Source organism: Ceratotherium simum, chromosome 12, assembly GCF_057802395.1.
Source record: "Ceratotherium simum simum isolate JZ-2026a chromosome 12, ASM5780239v1, whole genome shotgun sequence".
Classification (NCBI taxonomy): Eukaryota; Metazoa; Chordata; class Mammalia; order Perissodactyla; family Rhinocerotidae; genus Ceratotherium; species Ceratotherium simum.
In genome coordinates this window covers 5,403,617-5,421,572 of record NC_141911.1, presented here as the reverse complement: position 1 = coordinate 5,421,572, position 17,956 = coordinate 5,403,617, and positions in this window count along the sequence as shown.

Here is a 17,956-nt window from a genome sequence, read left to right as displayed (position 1 = left end):
TCATTGTAAGTCGGGGACCGTCTGTAATCATTTTGAGGATCAGGAGAGGGTATCAGGAACTCAATGTCCATATTGAGCTGAGAGAGGCAAGCATTTCCACTCTAGAATCTAGGAAAGAAAGTGGGTTCAAAAGGTATTTTTAACCAAATACAAACAACTTGGAAGCTGTACAGGAAAAAGACCTTGTGCTTTGGAGCATCCATGACAATATGACCTGAACATAAGCATTTGAGGAAGAATTAGAGACTATTGTGGTCACCCATTGGAATTGGATGTTCAAAGAAAAAAAAGGCAGATAGGGAATAAATCTAAAATGTGTTTGAATAATAGTGTCATAAAAATGGAAGGTTAAACATTTTAAACAAATTTAAAGTGCACGGATATGCCACTCTAGAAAAATGTTTCTAATAAAAAGATTTCATGGGAGGAAATGAGATGCTATAAGAAGCTGTGGGGAGGAAAGTGATACAAAACTTAGGGATGTTATTACTGTATTGACTAATTTTTTCCTCAGAAAAAAATCTAAACATAAAATACTTTACCACTTAACGCCTCCAATTATGGATCTATAATAGGGTTTGAATTTACTTCTATGATGTGAAATATCGAATAACCTTCAAATCTTGTTTCTTCTGAATTTAAATGTGCTCCCACTAATTCTTATTTCAGGCTCAAAGCACTCAAAGTAGAAAGATTGATGCTGGCAGTGCAATTGAAGTGTTGTCCTGTCTCTTCCGAGATACAGGATTTTGTGTCAAATGAAGGTGATGAATAGGGTCAGCTGAATCTGAAAGCTGACACTTGTTTACAGTGTTCCCTAAGCTCAAGAAAAACCAGAATTGCCAGGGATTTTTGGGTTCACACAAAGATCCTCCGCTTTATTCCCCAAATTTAATTGATTGAACAAATAAGTGTTTATTGAGTCTTTCGTAAGTATGTTAGGTTTATGTGGAGTGCATGAAGTTTGCACCAATCTTCTAAGATTGGCAATTAGTGAGAAAGCCCCAAAGGGCAAGTAAATCTCAGGTGACAGGGATCAGGCCCTGGGGTCTAGGCCCCACCCGCACTCCACATAGGGTTCCTCTGCATTGGCAATCTTGGAGGATCAGGGTTTGATTTTCATTAAGGAAGTGGGAAATTACCAAGGGTGCCTACACAACTAATATGATCAACTAATATGTTCATTATGTTTAAAAAAATCAACACTGTACTCAATACTACCCATCCCGCCCCCCAGCCCTCTTTCCCCTGCCCCCAACCCCCAACAGGCTAGTGTTCTAGTGGCTTGCCATACCTGGACTCCTCACGTGTAGGGCCTGGACCCCAGGCCCTCTCACGGTCTGTGCTCCTCTCCTCTGTGCCTGAAACGCACGGTCCCGGTGGCCCAGCCTGGGAGGGCAGATTCCATGGCCCAGGTCTGCAGCCCTGTTTCTCCTGCAGTTCCTCACCTTCCCTGACTAAGCAATATGGCTGTCCCGGGTCTCCCTGGCATTTCTCTATCATGTGAATTATAAGATAACTTGAGTGACTGGAAATCGAAGAGACTAACTAGAAGAGACAGAAAGCTGAGGGCGTCTTTACCCTGTGCTCTCTATTCTTTCTGAGGCGTGATAGGAGGCATGTTAAGCTCATCTTCTGGAATCAAAGTGGCAGGGGAGAATGGGAGATAGGTTGACCTGAAAGCCCCCTCCATTCAGCAGATTACACTCAGTGGGTATCAGACACAGAGCACATGCCAGGTGTATACCATGTGACATCTGCTTTGATTTGGTCCTTACAAAAGGGACGGTAACCGTCTCAGTCTTGTCTGCACTCCAAATGCCTGCCACGCAGTAAGACTCCATAAATATCCGTTGAATGAAAAGTGAATAATGAATGCTGGAAGTTGGTTTTTATCCCAGTATTTACAGACGATGAAACTGAGTTTCAGAGAGGTTTTAGTAACTTGTTAAAGCTAACCTGCTAGCAGCAGCAGATCTGGGATTCAATCCAGTCATCGGACTCCCAGGTTAGCGCACTTCCACTGCACCAAGATGCATTTTCATGTTACCTTACCAATGAAACTTCTGAGGCATATTCTCCCATTGAATTAGCTTCCAAGAATTGGGCTAACCCTTCAGAACACTAGAGCAGTATTAGTTCAGAGGAAAGTTGCAAGGTAAATGTAGTAATTATAAAGTAGAACCCCAGAAACCTACATGAATTTAGGAAAAAATAATCGCCACCATTTACTAAGAGCATACTATGTTTCAGACACTTTGAGGACTGTTTTACATGGACATTCTTATTTAATCCTAACAACGACCCTATGAGATAGGAATTATCATTCCCATTTTACAATGAAGAAAACAGGCATCTTGAAGTTAAGTAACCTACCCAAATTCTCCAAGCAGTGACTGAGTTGGGATTTGAACTCCGGCCCATCTGGCTCCAAGAATTGTGCTGTTTCTAACACAATGAAGTATCACAGCACTAAAACAGCGTGTCTGAACTTTGGCTTTGACTGAAGGACACCATTCAACTTAATCCAACAAATAATTACTGAGCACCCAATGACAGTGGATTGGACAGCAGAAAATGTGAAGATGAACCTGCCTTCAGGGAGGTTACAATATGGTAATATTACAGGGCCTGGCATACAACAGGTGTTCAATAAATATTAGTTGGGTCAATGAACAAATGATGAGTGAATGATATAGCTGACTATAATAGAAGAGATTCTATTAGAGAATTACAGATCAATATTATGAAAGGAAATGCGTTATAACTCTAAGCTAACATACCTAGAAGGGATGGATATTAAAGACCATCCAGTGCCCAAGGTCACTTAGCTGACTAACAGCAGAGTGTGGACTAACAAAGTGTCTGACTAATTCCATGCTCTGTGACTGTGTTTTTCCCTTTACCACCTTTCACAAGGCTGAAATCCTATTTCTGTCTCTCTCTGCATATAATCATGAAAGAGCTATTGTTATGTCCTTCCTCAGAGAGAACCTCTTTATCCTCTCAGACCGTGGGGAAATACATGCATTAGCTGACAGGAATTGACTACCTATCAGTCATAAAGAGAAAGTTCTTTTGGAAGAAATGAGTCATTTCTGAGGATTGAACTTTTAATACCATAAAGCTCATTGATTTTCCATTATGTTTCTCCTGATACCTCTGAACAACATGTGCGTATACACACACACACACACACACACACACACACACACACACACAGACTACCCCAGCCCCAACCTAACAGGGCATCTGTACTGAATTCCTCTGGACAGAAAATCAGGGGAATTGGAGATACAGGATTATACTGCAACAGCATCAGTGAGAATGTTCCAGCAAACACCTGACTCATTCAAGGACTCATTATAACTCCATCATCTTTTCCTTCTCTTCCTCTCTTATAACTCCTCCTGCTTTATCACCCTCTCGCGGGTGGTGCTCTCTCCACTTCCATCACTTCTCATTCATCCTAATGAAGATTCTGTTATTGGAGGTGACTAGGAGTAGCATTTCAGCAACATCACAATCTCTGATACTTTTTTATTTCCACAACCTGACAGCGCTGAGACACTCAGCATAATGATATTTTCACCAAGTATCCACACTAAATCTTCTCTTCAAGGAAACTACGGGTGCTTTTAGTGACTTGCCCCCTGTTTATCATATGATCTATAAAACTGCTTCCTATGATGAAGAGCCTCCGGACCAAGTACAGTCAAATCATTTATTAAATAGGTTAGACATTCCAGATGAAATAGCTGTAATAACCCACGCAAAACAGCCAAACCTGGCAGATGCAAAGGTGTAAAAGAATCACATTTTTATTCCAATTCTCTAGCAGTCAGCACTTTTAAAAAAAAGTAGTTTCTAGATTATACATATATGCCATTCAGCATATATTTACTGATAGATTGTTTTCTGCCTTTTCCCTTATGGATCTTATAGTCTAATTAAGAGAAGAACTATAAACAAATATTTCGATATCATGGGTTAGGTTCTTGGATACCAGCATATACCACATGTTTATCCAGTTGGCCAGCAGAAAGGAGGAAGGTAGGGGACTTGCAGAGCTGTCATTCCTCCATGGAACATGTCCTCTTCCAGTGAATGAACAGAGACACACTTTAGCTTATACAAGTACAGGAAGCAGGATTCTCTCTTCCACCCGTTAGGAGGGAGCAGGTGTTGCCCACTCATTGAACCAGGGAGCAAAAAAGTCTGGCCCTGGCTCTGCTGTGTCACTTTCTGTGACTTGGGTTCCTCATTCATAAAATAGGACTGAAATCTCTGTTCTATCTACCTCCATAAGAATAGAATGAGATACTACAATAGCATTCAGGAAAAAGGGAGCCACAAAAATTGCCTCTGTCAGGAGAGAGCCTCTAGACGTGGCCCTTCCCCTTAGCTTCATACAGGATCACATTTACACCATCCCATACAGGTAACTTCAGTTCATCTAAAAACCCCTAGGAAGACTCTGCAACCCCATTCACAAAGGCTGGGAGGCAGTGCTGTATGGGGGAACAGCATTGGCACTGGAGTCACAGGCCCAGCTTCCAGCTACGTCCATTTGGGTAACTTTTTAACCTCTCTGGGCTGTTTTTCTTTTCTGTAAAATAAAGGATCTAGAGTGGATGGTCAAAAGTTTTCTTCTAACCCTTGATATCTATTAATTCTAAGATGTCATTGACCCAGAAGGGAGAGAAATTGTAAGTCATATGATTCCATGGGGAAGTGATATAAGAGGAAATCTAAGTCATTATGGAAAGAGAACTCAATTGGCAGTCAAAAAATGCCAGTTCTGAAAGGAGTTGAAAACCTGTCTCCACACAAAAACCTGCACACTGATGTTTATAGCAGCTTTATTCATAATTGCCAAAACTTGGAAGCAACCAAGATGTTCTTCAGTAGGTGAATGGATAAATAAACTGTAGTACATACAGACAGTAGAATATTATTCAGTACTGAAAAAAAAATGAGCTATTGAGTTATGAAAAGACATGGAAGAACCTTAAATGCATATTGTTAAGTGAAAGAAGCTGATCTGAAAAGGCTACATTGTGTATGATTCCAACTATATGACATTCTGGAAAAGACAAAACTATGGGAACAGTAAAAAGACCAATGGTTGCCAGCGCTTGGAGGAAGAAGGGATGAATAGGCAGAGCGCAGAGGATTTTTAAGGCAGTGAAAATATTCTGTATGATACTACAATGGTGCATATATGTCATTATGCATTTGTCAATGCCCATAGAATGTAAACGTCAAGAGTAAACCCTACTGTAAACTATGGACTTTGAGTGATAATGATGCGTCAATGTAGGTTCATCAATTATAACAAATATACCACTCTGGTGAGGGATGCTATGCATGTGTGGAGGCAGGTGGTATATGAGAAATCTCTGTACCTTCTCAGTTTTGCTGTGAACCTATAACTGCTCTAAAAAATAAAATCTATTAAAAAAAATGTGGGTTCTAGTCCTTGATTCTGCCAGTAGTCCTTGATTCATTGGTTGACCAGAAGTCCAGCTAACTGGGACTCCAAGCTGCTGGCCCCTCACCTCTGCCCCAGCCCTATGTCCCACCCTGCCTCCCTCTTTTAGGCTTATTCAGATTCTCTACTCCAATAAAGGAATATATTGCGAGGACACTTCCCCTAAACTCTTTATACTCAAGGCTTCTAGGCAATGCAGAGTTACCTCATTATCCGAAAAATGGTAGGAAGTTCTGCTGCCTCCTGTACATATTCTATGATGAACACACTTGTCACGAATTTGGGTGTTCAGCTAACTTTCATCTGCCATCCAGAAGCAGGCATTCAAGGCACAGCCCACAAGTAGCAAGATGGATGTGAGTTCACTGCTGCAAGCTGATAGGCATCATGGAAGTCTCTAGCCATTAGTTCTCACAGAATGTCTCTGGGGCCGTTGATGATGCCATGTGACTCATCCCCAGAGGGCAGTCAATTCTGCCTGCAGATAAAGTTTCCTGAAGGAGAACTTTACAAGCAAGCTGGGGAACGATGTACTTCAGGATGATGGGGTTAATTGGTTTGTTCAAGGCCATTAGCCTGATTCTGCCTGGAGATATTGATGGCCTGAGAGGGGCATCCATTGCTTCAGAAGTTTAATTACCTTCACTTAAGATGGTCAGAAATATGAAAGGAAAATATTAGCTCCACAGTAAAGAAACTCATCTCTGGATCAGAGGCAATGGGCACAGATGGTGATCTGTGTTTGAAATTTAACTGGCCAGTGCAAGACAGGCATTGGTTCATCCCATTAGGGGCTGCAATTTACCACATTCAGAACAAGAAGGCTTGTGACTGCCTAGGTAAGAAGACAGCTTGATGGGTTTTTACAGAAGGCTCCCTAACTTCATGGCCTCTAAATGCTTTCAGGTCATAGCGCGTCTTCTCTAGAGAGCCCTACAAATCCATCAGGCTCTGTCTCCTTTCCTTCCTCCTTCACAAAGAAATAATCTAATAGCCAAACTCCTGTTAGGCCCACATAACTGTTAATCAAATGTGGGGAGGTGACCAGTTGGCCTAGATTAACATAATTAATCTTTAAATCATACATATTCAAAAGGCTCTAAGAAGCATCTGGGTATCTTTTTAAAAATTTTTAAAGAGATGATAAAATTAATACCAGCATAATAAATTAGACCTATTGCTGCTGAAGCCAGCCCTGGTGGTCTAGTGTTAGGATTTGGCACTCTCACCGCCATGGTCCCAGTTTGTTTCCCGTTCAGGGAACCATACCACCTGTCTGTCAGTTGTCATACTGTGGCAGCTGCGTGTCGCTGTGATGCTGAAAGCTATTCCACCAGTATTTCAAACACCAGCAGGGTCACCCATGGTGGACAGGTTTCAGCAGAGCTTCCAGACTAGATAGACTAGGCAGAAGGACCTGGCCACCCACTTCTGAAAAAATTGTGCATGAAAACCCTATGAATAGCAGCAGAGCATTGTCTGATATAGCGCTGGAAGGTGAGAAGATGGCACAAAGGGACCCAGCAGGGTTCTGCTTTGCTGTCCACAGGGTCACTACGAGTCAGAATTGACTCAACAGCACTAATAAACAGCTGCTTATTTTAAAAGGGCCATCCTCCTTAAAAATGATGTCTGTAAAAGACAGTAAATCCCATTAGACCTAAGAAAAAAAACCCAACAACATTCTTTGGTGGAATTAATTGTCAAGAACAGCATATTGGCTGGAGATTAGTCCCCTGCCAGGGTCTCCAGATGCAGCTGAGGGCCGAGGGGAACCATCTGCATTTGTCGGTGGTGAATATTTTAATGGCTTTTTGCCGCATCACTGGAGCAGATGAATAAACCACAGGCAGCTTATCTGAATGTGCAGGTTCCCAAGAAATTTGAGAGACTATGGGCTGCATTTTTTAGGATGATTCATTGAGACTAATCAAATTACCTAGATTCACTTGAATTCATGCTGTTTAGACCCAGGCTTATTAACCTCAAAGGCTCTTTCAATTCTGCTTTCTAAGTACTGAAAATAGAAGAGTTTATTGATCATAAAGCTTAAGCTTGTAGGAACCCAAAGCAAAAGGCCAGAGGGAGGCCTAGACCACACTCCCACGTCTTAAGAACTTGTATCCTTTCATCCATTTGAAGCAAAGAGCAAAAAGAAATGTGTCGCTGAGCATTCACCCTTGTTTTCACTACTTACTATTTGCTAAGAACAAGACATTCGGTGATGTATGCTGTTAGCTAATAACTCCAGTGATCCATCACCTTCTTCAAGCCAAAGTCAATTCCTCGTAACAGATTGAAATTTCAAAGTGGCCACAGCTGTGTGTGGGACCCAGCCTGCAGGAGAGCTGATGCTGAATGCTAACAGCCTGCAGCAAAACACTGCAGCAGGGCGGAGGCCGTCAGGGAGAAGCAGGGAGAGGTTGCTCCGTGACAGTGGCCTTTGTTCAGAATGCAAGTCAGAGGAGCCCTGCCTTAGAAGTTAACTCATCTGTACAGGAAAGTAGTTCATTTCTGTATTAAGCGGCACTTTCCCCAGGTTGCTATTTACAGAGGATTCTTAAGTCTAAGAGAAACTGTTACATAAAGCATAGTCTCAGTCATCTTTTTATACATAATGTCTGTGTTTTAAGTATGTCATGTATCAATACTGAGCTATAAGTCCTGTTTTACTTGCACAATGTGACTTTTAAATGGGTCAACCTTGAGAACAGCGATCTAAAACTCTGGCAGGGACCTCAGAGAGAGGTCCCACTTGAATTGTGGAAAGGAGGGGACTGAGGCCAGACTGGCTAAATGACTGACCTACAGTCACAAAGCAGAGTGTCCCCAGTGTCCCAGTCTCCCAGCTCTTGGCACAGGACTCCATCTTCTTTACCGAGAATGAAAGCACGTGTCCCTTCGTCTCTCTGGCTTTAAGACTGAGCCGGCACGTAGAGCATGATACATGTGCAGACACACACAGGAATAAAAGGATTTACACCAAATGAGGGGTTGTCTCTAGGTGGAAGTGACTTTTAACCTTTTATTGTGTTATTCTGTTTCCAAGTTTTTGATAATGAAGGTATCATTTTTGAGAACTCAAAAGAAAACAAATCACATTAAAATCGAGTCATCTTGAATATTATTCATCCATGAAAAAGAAGGAAATCTTGCCATCTGCAACAACATGGATGGACCTGAGGCATTATGCTAAGTGAAATAAGTCAGACAGAGAAAGAGAAATACTGTATGACCTCACTTATACATGGAATCTAAAACAAAAACAACAACAGAAACCAAACCAAGCTCACAGACACAGAGAACAGATTAGCGGTTGCCAGAGGCAGGGGTTGGGGGCGGGTAAAATGGGTGAAGGGGGTCAAGAGGTACAAACTTCCAGTTCTAAAATAAATAAGTCCTGAGGATGTAATGTACAGCATGGTGACTATAGTTAATAATACTGTATTGCATATTTGAAAGTTGCTAAGAGAGTAGATCTTAAAAGTTCTCATCACAAGAAAAAAATTTTTGTAACTATGTGTGGTGACGGATGTTAATTAGATTTATCGTGGTGATCATTTCATAATATATACAAATACCATATCATTATGTCGTGCATCTAAAAATAATATAATGTTATATGTCAATTCTACCTCAACTAAAACCAAAAGACTCATCTCTGGCACCCTTCCCACTGCAGAGTTCTCCCTGCCCCTCAGCTGGGTCAGCCCCATCGGTTCATAGAGGGCAGGAGCCATCTCTTCTCAAGCTTCTTTGCATCCCCACAGGAGTGTCTATCATATACGAAACCTACGGAGGAGGTTTGTTGAATGAGTCAGTGAAAGAACTCATGAATAAATGTCATCAGACAAAGAAAAGGAATGTCCTCACTTGCCGCTTCTATGGCTGCTCTCAAGGCTCTTGCTCATTCCCAGAGCTCCTGCTCCAGCCAGAAGGCGGCTCTGCACTCATACTCACCTCTCTAGGGGATAAAGACGAGTCTCCTTGAAGAGGATGGCCTAAATAGCATGAGAAGAGCCTCTCCTTGGAAGCTACTATCACTGGTTCTCTCTCCTGGAGGGGACAGAAGTCCCTGGACTCCTATTAGGCTACGGTGGACCCTGTGCCTCACTCCGCCTTTAGCTGGGGATATTCCTCAGGGCCCCATGGTCATCTCTAAGAAAACCCTAAATGAATCTAGCTTCAGGATCTCAGAAAACTTTTTTATTATACTCCCAGAGTAAGGTCCTCATATGCAAATAAACCAGACCCCAGTCACCCATATAAATACTTCATTTCTCCTGAAACCTCCTAGACATTTTTAGTCCCATTTTGTTCTTTTCCTCTCATTTGGCCTGATGGATGACATACAGATAAGAGACTAGATCCTAGAGATGGTAAGGATTTGCACAGGAGGCAAAGCCACCACGAAATGCAGGAGGTTCCCTCTAGGAAGGAGCCACACACAGGGAATGCCTTGTTCTGAGGCCTCTCAGGGCATCATTGTGTTTCTTGCAGCAACAAAAGAGTTAAGCTACCAGCTAATTAGCGCACCTATTGCTGGACTGTGGTCTGGTCATTTTAAAAGGAAATACCAGAAGTGGGTAGGCCAATTTGTGGTTTTAAATTAAGTACTATAGGAAAGAATATATAGCTTTCTGTCTCACCCCCTCTCTGCTGATGCTTTTTATTCTCCGCACAGCTTTACAAAGAAAATTGCTGATTCATTCTGTTCTCCTTCTCATTGTCTCCAGTATAAGACAGTATAAATAATTTACATTAAGATACCAAGACAAGTGGGTTTGAATTTGTTGCATTCCTGGCCTGAATTGCTTTTGTGATACTGAATTAAACCAAAAAGACCACTGATGACTGCTGTAAGCTTTTAGTATGGTCAAAACTAGTCCATTTGCTGCAAAGTCCTAGCCTTGAAGGTTAAATAAATATTTCATAGCGCTTCTAGTCAGATGTGCGGAGCACAGACATTTTCAAGGACCAAGACTAGAATTTAAACGGAGATTCTGGGTTGGTTTTGAATAAAAAGCCCAGGTCAGCATAAGGGACCACACGTATAGTTAAATTGCTGGCTTATCTGTTATCTGTGAAAGGCACAAGTTTTAGACATTAAAGATTTGAGAAGATTTTAGTCACTGACTGGAGGAATTCTTCTTAATGCAGTTATCCTGTGCCTCTGATGTCATCTGAGACTTAGGGAGTTCTGACAGATCACTGGAAGATGGTCTAGCACATGCCTTGTGGACCCCAGGCTGCCAAATCCAGATTGAGAACAGAAAAGGAGAAAATAAGATAAGATTGGGGAAGAAAAACGTGGGAAGAGAACGGAGACCCCTCTTCCTCTATTTCCCTGTCTATTTCTGCCCCTTTCTGTTTATCTATTTGTCCCTCTTTCTCTGTCTCCTATATCTCTCTCTCTACCCCAACCTCATGTTACCCCCATGCATTCCCAATTTCACTTCTAGACTCTTTCTTATTAATTTACTGTTCTCTGTCATGAGACTGTTTTGCACTTATAACACGGGTTTTGCCTCAACTAAACTTAATGTGAAGAAAGGATAAAGAGCACATTTTGAAGTGTTGTGGTTTTCATGAATCATCTATTGTGAGAGATAATCATTTAGTAGGAAGACAGAAGACAGGAAGCATCAATGCTACCACACACCTCTATGATGCACAGGTCAAAAGTTGCTAATCAAAAGGTGCCCTTACCTGACAAGCCTCAGAATCTTTCTTAACCCTGCACGCTTAGCAGCCACATACTTACCAGAGTTGACATATGAGATTAGAAGGTAATTTGTTTTTTTTGGTGAGGAAGATTGTCCCTGAGCTAACATCTGTGCCAATCTTCCTCTATTTTGTATATGGGACGCTGCCACAGCATGGCTTGACAAGCGGTGGGTATGTCCGTGCCTGGTATCTGAACCCATGAACCCTGGGCAGCTAAAGCGGAGGGCTCAAACTTAACCACTACGCCACAGGGCCAGCCCCAGATGAAGCTAATTTGTTAACGTTAATTTAATAATTTCGATGACACTGCATGGGTTCATTTCAAGTGTCAGCTTTCAAACCACTCAGTGGCATCACCAGGTGCTTTAATCAAGGTAGGGGCAACACATAAAACAACGGATTGCACTAGATAAGCACGGACTCATATTGTGATTTGCTGTTTGTTCTGACTGCTTGTCCTTCTATTGAGCTTGTTTCATAGAGACAATTATACTTATTTCTTGGAGTCCTCAAGTTACTTTGTAAACAGCTAAGCAGTATTTGTTCAGTTTTTATAGTTCAGATTATTGGCTTTGCTTGTCTTCCTCCAGAGACCGAATCCCTCATGTGCAGGCTCTTGGTACTACCAACTTAGATCATTACCGCATCTACCAGTCCCAGACGGAAATGTCTCCTTGCAAGGGCGATAGCCAGTTGTGTGTTCCACTCTCCACAAGGCCTCAAATAAGGTGGGCCTCTGATCTCCCATTCTCAACCTACTTAATTGTCAAGGCTTCTGCAAAAGGACATGCATTTCTCTTTCCCATTCTTAGTCTCATTCTTAACATTTAACCCTTGGCCTCTGGGTTCCATTTCAAAACCCAGAGGTTTTTGAGGTTACACTGGTTTATAACATTATATAAATTTCAGGTGTACATCATTATATTTCAGTTTCTGTATAGACTGCATCATCTTCACCACCAAAAGTCTAGTTGCCATCTGTCACTGTACATGTGTGCCCCTTTACCCCTTTCACCCTCCACCCCGCCCCCTTCCCCTCTGGTAACCACCAATCTGTTCTCCATATCTATGTGGAAGGTAAACAAACAAACACATAGGTAAGGAGAACAGATTGGTGAAATCATATGGTATTTGTCTTTCTCTGTTTGACTTATTTTGCTTAGCATAATGCCCTCAAGGTCCATCCATGTTGTTGCAAATGGTACGATTTTGTCTATATATGTATATATATATATACATATATATATACATATATATACATATATATACATATATATGCACCACACCTTCTTTATCCATTCATCTGTTGATGAGCACTTGGGTTGCTTCGATGTCTTGGCTATTGTGAATAGTGCTGTGATGAACATAGGGATGTATAAATTGGTTTGAATTGTTGATTTCATGTTCTTTGGATGAATTCCCGGTAGTGGGATAGCTGGGTCCTATGGTATTTCTATTTTTAATTTTTTGAGAAATCTCCATACTGTTTTCCATAGTGGCTGCACCAGTTTGCATTCCAACCAGCAGTGTATAAGGGTTCGCTTTTCTCCACATCCTCTCCAACATTTGTTATTTCTCATCTTGTTAATTATAGCCATTCTGACGAGCGTAAGGTGTTATCTCATTGTAGTTTTGATTTGCATTTCCCAAATAATTAGTGATGTTGAACATCTTTTCATGTGCCTATTGGCCATCTGTATTGGCCATCTGTATATCTTCTTTGGAAGAATGTCTGCTCATATCCTCTGCCCATTTTTTGATTGGGTTGTATGAATTGTATGTTGTTTGTTGTTGAGTTGTATGAGTTCTTTACATATTTTGGAAATTAAACCCTTGTCAGATATATGATTTGCAAATGTTTTCTCCTGATTGGTGTGTTGTCTTCATTTTGTTGATGGTTTCCTTTGCTGTGCAGAAGCTTTTTAGTTTGATATAGTCCCATCTGTTTATTTTTGCTTTTGTTTCCCTTGCTTGAGGAGACATGATATTCAAAAAGATACTGCTAAGACTGATGTCAAAGAGCATACTGCCTATGTTTTCTTCTAGTTTTATGGTTTCAGGTCTTACATTCAAGTCTTTAAGCCATTTTGAGTTAATTTTTGTGTATGGTGTAAGATAATGGTCTTACATCATTCTTTTACATGTGGCTGTCCAATTTTCCCAACACCATTTATTGAAGAGACTTTCCTTTATCCATTGTATGTTCTTGGTTCCTTTGTCGAAAATTAGCTGTCCATAGATATGTGCATTTATTTCTAGGCTTTCAATTCTGTTCCACTGATCTATGTGTCTGTTTTTCTGCCAGTACCATCTTGTTTTGATTACTATAGCTTTGTACTATATTTTGAAACCAGGGAGTGTGATGCCTCCAGCTTTGTTCTTTTTTCCCAGGATTGCTTTGACTATTCAGGGTCTTTTGCTGTCCATATAGATTTTAGGATTCTTTGTTCTATTTCTGTGAAGAATGTCATTGGGATTCTGATTGGGATTGCATTGAATCTGTAGATTGCATTAGGTAATATGGACATTTTAACTATGTTAATCCTTCCAATCCATGAGCATGGAATATCTTTCCATTTCCTTTTTTTTTTTTTTGTGAGGGAGATTGGCCCTGAGCTAACATTTGTGCCCATCTTCCTCTGTTTTGTATGTGGGACGCCACCACAGCATGGCTTGATGAGCCATGCCTAGGTCTGTGCCTGGGTTCAAACCTGTCAATCCCAGGCTGCCAAAGTAGAGTGCATGAACTTGACCATTATGCCACCGGGCTGACCCCTATCTTTCCACTTCTTTATGTCTTCTTCAATTTCTTTCAACAGTTTATTATTGTTTTCAGTATACAGGTCTTTCACCTCCTTGTTTAAACTTATTCCTAGGTATTTTATTCTTTTTGTTGTAATTTTAAATGGGCTTGTATTCTTGATTTCTTTTTCTGCTAGTTCTTTGTTAGTGTATAGAAATGTGACTGATTTTTGTATGTTGATTTTGTACCCTGCAACTTCATTGTATTTGTTAATTATTTCTAATAGTTTTTTGGTGTATTCTTTAGGATTTTCTACGTATAGAATCATGTCATCTACAAATAGTGACAGTTTTACTCCTTCCTTTCCATTATGGATATCTTTTTTTTTTTTTCTTGCCTAACTGCTCTGGCTAAAACTTCCAGTACTACGTTGAATAAGAGTGGCAAGAGTGGGCATCCTTGCCTTGTTCCTGTTCTTAGAGGAATAGCTTTCAGTTTTTCACTATTAAGTATGATGTCGGCTGTGGGTTTGTCATATATGGCCTTTATTATCTTGAGTTACTTTCCTCCTATACCCATTTTAGTCAGAGTTTTTATCATAAATTGACGTTGAATCTTGTCAAATGCTTTCTCTGCATCTATCAAGATGATCATGTGATTTTTATTCTTCATTTTGTTAATGTATATCACATTGATTTGCAGATGTTGAACCAGCCCTGTGTCCCTAAAATAAATCCCACTTGATTGTGGTGTATGATCCTTTTAATGTATTGTCATATTTAATTTGCTAACATTTTGCTGAGGACTTTAGTATCCACGTTCTTCAATGATATTGGCCTGTAATTTTCCTTTTTTGTGTTGTCCTTGTCTGGTTTTGGTATCAAGGTAATGTTGGCCTCATAAAATGAGTTAGGAAGTGTCCTGTCCTCTTCAATGTTTTGGAAGAGTGTGACAAGGATAGGTGTTAAATCTTCTTTAAATTTTGGTAGAATTCACCATAGAAGCCATCTGGTCCTGGACTTTTATTTTTTGGGAGGTTTTTGATTGCTGTTTTGATCTTGTTACTAGTGATCAGTCTGTTCAGGTTCTCTATTTCTTCTTGATTCAGTTTTGGGAGGTCATATGGTTTTAAGAATTTATCCATTTCTTCTAGGTTACTAATTTGTTGGCATATAGCTTTCTATAGTATTCTTTTATAATCCTTTGTATTTCTGTGGTATCTGTTGTAATTTCTCCTCTTTTATTTTTGATTTTATTTATTTGAGCCTTCTCTCTTTTTTCCTTAGGCAGTATACCTAACGGTTTATCAACTTTGTTTATCTTTTTGAAGACAATCCTTTTTATTACCTGTAGACTCTTTCATTCATTTCCACTCTAATTTTTATTATTTTCTTCCTTCTACTGATTTTGGGATTCATTTGTTCTTTTTTTTTCTAGTTCTTTTAAGTATAGTGTTAGATTGTTTATTTGAGATTTTTCTTGTTACTTGAGGCCTATATTGCTATATGCTTCCCTCTTAATACTGCTTTTGCTGCATCCCATAAGTTTTGATATGATGTGTTTTCATTTTCATTTGTCTCTGGGTATTTTTTGAATACTCCTTTGATTTCTTCATTGATCCAATTGTTGTTCAGTAGCATGTTGTTTAGTCTCCACATATTTGTGACTCATCCAACTTTCTTCTTGTAGTTGATTTCTAGTTTCATACCATTGTGGTCAGAAAAGATGCTTGATTTGATTTCAATCATCTTAAATTTATTGAGGCTTGTTTTGTATCCCAACATATGTTCTATCTTTGTGAATGTTCCACGTGCACTTGAGAAGAATATGTATTCTGCTGCTTTTGGATGGAATGTTCTATATATATCTATTAAATCCATCTGGTCTAGAGTTTCATTTAAGGCCAATGTTTCCTTGTTGACTCGCTGTTTGGATGATCTAGCTATTGATGTTAGTGGGGTATTAAAGTCCCCTAATATTATTGTGTTGCTGCCAACTTCTCCCTTTAGATCTGTTAATAGTTGCTTTATATACTTTGGTGCTTCTATATTAGGTGCATATATATTAATAAATGTTACGTCTTCTTGGTGGAATGTCATTTTTATCATCATATAATGTCTGTCTTTTGTCCGTTGTTATCTTTTTTGGCTTGAAATCTATTTTGTCCAATATAAATAAGGCCATATCCACTTTCTTATGACTGTCATTTACTTGGAGTATCATCTTCCATCTCTTCACTCTGAGCTTACCTTTGTCTTTAGAGCTGAGATGGGGGCAACATATTGTTGGGTTTTGTTTTTTAATCCATCCAGCTATTCTGTGTCTTTTGATTGGTGAATTCAATCCGTTTACATTTAGAGTGATTATTAATATATGAGTACTTAATACTGTCACTTTGTCTTTTGTTTTCTGGTTGTCCTATATTTCCATTTTTTCTTTTTCCTTGTGTTTTTGTCTACCATTTCACTTTGGTGGTTTTCTGTGATGTGTTCCTCAGTTTCCTCTTTTTTTTTTTATGATTTGTGGGTCTGCTCCAATTTTTTGTTTTGTGGTTCCCATGATGTCTGTATAAAGGATCTCATAGATGAGATAGTCCTTTTTCTGCTGGTAGATTTTATCTCCATCAGACTATGCAGGTCCTGTCTTTTTTTTCTTCCCCTTCTATGTTTTTGTTGTCATAAATTATTCCTTTTTGTATTGTGAGTCTGTTACCAAATTGAAGTGGCTATAGTTATTTTTGATGCTTTCTTTTCCTTTACCCTTTATGTTATAATTAAGTGTTTACCAATCTATTCTGATATAGAGTTGCAAATTTCTGATTCTTTCCATCTATTTTTCACCTTGCTCAAAGCTTTGTAAACCTTTACCTTTTTGTTTCAGGTAGGAGGGCTCCTTTCAACACTTCTTGTAAGGCAGGTCTGGTGGCAATGAACTCCCTCAGCTTTTGTTTGTCTGGGAAAGCCTTTATTTCTCCATAATATATGAAGGATAAATTTCCGGTTAGAGTATTCTTGGCTGAGAGTTTTTATCTTTCAATATTTTGAATATATCTTTCCACTCTCTTCTAGCCTGTAGAGTTTCTGCTGAGAAATCCACATTTAGCCTAATAGGGGTTCCTTTGTAAGTTATTTTCTTCTCTCTGGCTGTCTTTAATATTCTTTCTTTGTCATCAACTTTTGATAGTTTTAATATAAGGTGCCTTGGAGAAGGTCTTTTTGCATTGAGATAATTAGGTATTCTATTAGCTTCATTACTTGTATATGCAGTTCCTTCCCCAGGTTTGGGAAGTTCTCAGGTATTATTTCTTTAAATACTCTCTCTGCTCCTTTCTCTCTCTCTTCTCCTTCTGGGATTCCCATTATTCTTATGTTGCTTTTCCTAACTGAGTCAGATATTTCTTGTAGAATTTCTCCATTTTTTAAAAGTCTTAGTTCTCTCTCTTCTTCTACCTGAATCATTTCTAGATTTCTATCTTTGAGCTCACTAATTCTCTCTTCCATATGGTCTGCTTTTTCCAATGCTTTCTACTTTATTTTCATCTCATTAATGGTGTTTTTAAGCCTCATAATTTTTTTTTTTTTGAGTTTCAATCTCTTTGGTGAAGTGTTCCTTTTGTTCATTAATTTTATTCCTGAGCTCATTGAACTGTCTTTCTGAGTTTTCTTGTAACTCATTGAGTTTCTTCATAACAGCAATTTTGAATTCTCTATCAGTTAGATTGCAATCTTCTATGACTTCAAGTTTGGTTTCTGGAGAGTGGTCATTTTCTTTCTGTGCTACTGTGCTACTGTAGCTCTTCATCGTGCTTGATGAATTGTTCCTCTGCTAGCACATTTGTGGTAGTAAACACCTTTCTTATTTGGGTAAGGCTTTGGTTACTTTGATTCTGAGCTGCTTCTGGTTGTATTTGAGAGCCCCCACTTTCCACCCTCCACTGCTTCAGCCAGAGGTGTTGTCAGTGCCCTCCTCATGCTGCTTGTGCCTCTGAGGTT